General features: G+C 35.6%; 1 non-coding gene across 1 annotated transcript; it reads left to right on the top strand.

The window, feature by feature from the left end:
- The first annotated feature begins 1229 nt into the window (after positions 1–1229).
- LOC139846203 (small nucleolar RNA R71) lies at positions 1230–1336 on the top strand. Its single transcript, XR_011758935.1, has one exon. It is a non-coding gene; the product is annotated as a small nucleolar RNA R71 (small nucleolar RNA).
- Positions 1337–2381: the final 1045 nt, after the last annotated feature.

Genomic DNA, 2381 nt, shown 5'->3' on the forward strand with positions numbered 1-2381 from the left:
AAACGGAGAATGGCATAACATTAATGCTAGAACCAGTATCAGCTAATCCAATAACAGAACTGGACCACGAATTAAGCAAGGGATTTGGAATTCCCCTGGATCAGTGCACATAACAACAGGAATTTCAGGTGATGCATATGGATCTATCATTTTAATTTTGAATGAATGAAGAGGGCGGAAACCTTCTTTTATTCTTTCTTCCAACTGTTTCATAGTATCAGCTAACCAATCCTCTTTATTTTCACATTTTGATTTTTCACTAGTAACTTCATCACTTTCATGAAACTTTTTATCAACCTCTTCTTCCTTCTCATCAAACAACTCATGCATGAAAATTACCTCATCACGATCAAGACTTCGAACCTTAGCATCTTGTGACTTATCTTCTTCATCAGAAGTCAACTTTTAAATTTCTTGATCATACTCCTCCTCTACCATTTCAAACTCCCTTAAATACCTTAAACCAAGGTCATAAATATCAACCTTATTCAATTCTCTAATCACATTCACCTTTTCAAAACGAACTTCTTTAGAAACTTCAGAATCAGCAGTTACCCTCGACAAGTTTGAATAACTTAGTAACATTACATTCTAAGTTTTGAATGGACGCTTGATGATTATTTTGCACTTGGTAAAGTTGAGCCTTTATGCTATCATTAGCTTCATTTTGATTCTTGATGAAAGTTAGGATGCTTTCTTCAAGATTAGACTTCTTATGTGTTTGAGCGTTAGAAGAATTTGGAATGAATGGTGCTCTAACAGGAAAGAAACCAGGTGGATTTTTATTATTAGCAGGATAAGGTGTATTATAATTATTACGATAGTTTGGGTTTCCTTGATATTGATTCACATAAGAAACATTCTCAAATTTCTACATAGTAAGACTAGCAACACAATCTAGAGTAGCATGAGGACCTTGGCATTTTTCACAACCTACCTTAATCATATGCATTTCTTTAGTAAGCTTTTCAATTTGCCTTCCTAGATTACCCAATTGCACAGTCATAGCCTTAACCATATCTTCAGAATCATAGTTAAAAGATTTTACCGAACGAGAAATGTCTAAGTCTTGATGCCATTCGTGGGAATGAGCAGCTAACTTATTGATTAATGTTTCAGCTTCTTCGGCAGTTTTACTCATAATGTTTCCTCCAGCAGATGTATAAATCTCTCTTCTTGTAGCAATATCACAACCTTTATAGAAAGTAGTTACCTTTTTAAACTTATCCAAACCATGTTGTGGACAACCTCTAAGCATTTGACCAAATCGTACCCAAGCAGCATAAAGAGACTCGTTAGTTTTCTGACAAAAATTAGCAATTTCAGTTTGAAGGGTGACATTTTTGATGCGGGAAAGAATCGAGTTAGAAATTTTTCAACCATCATATCCCAACTAGTAATATCTCCTTCAGGTAACGAGTTTAACCATTCCCTAGCTTCATCTTTTAGTGACCATGGAAAGAGGCGAAGATAGATGACATTACTTTCCACATTAATAATGTTAAACAAATTAGAAATATCTTTAAAATTCCGAATGTGAGCATTAGCATCTTCCTTTTCAGTACCCCTAAATTGGTTATCCTTAAGCAAATGAAATATAGGACCTTTAATATCAAAATTTTCTTTTATAATAGGCTGAGTAATAGCGTGATGTAAGACCCAAATATTTATTGTACATAATGTATTTATGGTGTACGATGCATGTATGAAGTGTACGAAGCACGTACGTGTTGCTTGCTCGAATGTCGAAGGAAACTGGACGTTGTCTGAAGTGACAAGGTGTGTACGTATCTTTTCAACCCTAAATAAAGTTTGAGTTGATGTTTCAAAGCCTAACCATTGGAAAGAAAATCTTATTACGTTTCCAACGATATTTAATTCATCGAAAACGGAGCTACGGTCAAAAAGTTATGGCCAAAACAAGAAACTGAAAACTGACCTGAAGGTTGGAGCGGCGTTCAACCATATGGAGCGGCGCTCCGATCCCATCTGATGCAATGTTCAGCTTTTTTTAAAGGTTTAAATGAGGGGTACTTTGGTCTTTTCATTTAGGGTCGGTTTAGGGTCACCAAAACTGATCTAGAACTCAATTGGAGCTCATTTCTCACTCACACAAACACTCTCATCCATATCTAGAGAGAGAGGAAGGGTTCTAGAGTGAGAGAGCTTGAATTGGAGAAGAAGGAGTTGGATTCTCACCAAAGCTCGGGTTTTAAAGTTGTTCTACTCGTCAACGGCATCATTTTGGTGGTATTGGTAAGTTCAAACTTCGAATTACATTTGTTAGATTTGATATTCAAGTTAGGGTTTGAGTTTAATTTGTTGTGAAACCCTCTTAGATGATGAAATGGATTTATAGTGACTAGTTATTCTTGTCACTT

This window comes from Rutidosis leptorrhynchoides, chromosome 4 (assembly GCF_046630445.1).
Source record: "Rutidosis leptorrhynchoides isolate AG116_Rl617_1_P2 chromosome 4, CSIRO_AGI_Rlap_v1, whole genome shotgun sequence".
Lineage (NCBI taxonomy): Eukaryota > Viridiplantae > Streptophyta > Magnoliopsida > Asterales > Asteraceae > Rutidosis > Rutidosis leptorrhynchoides.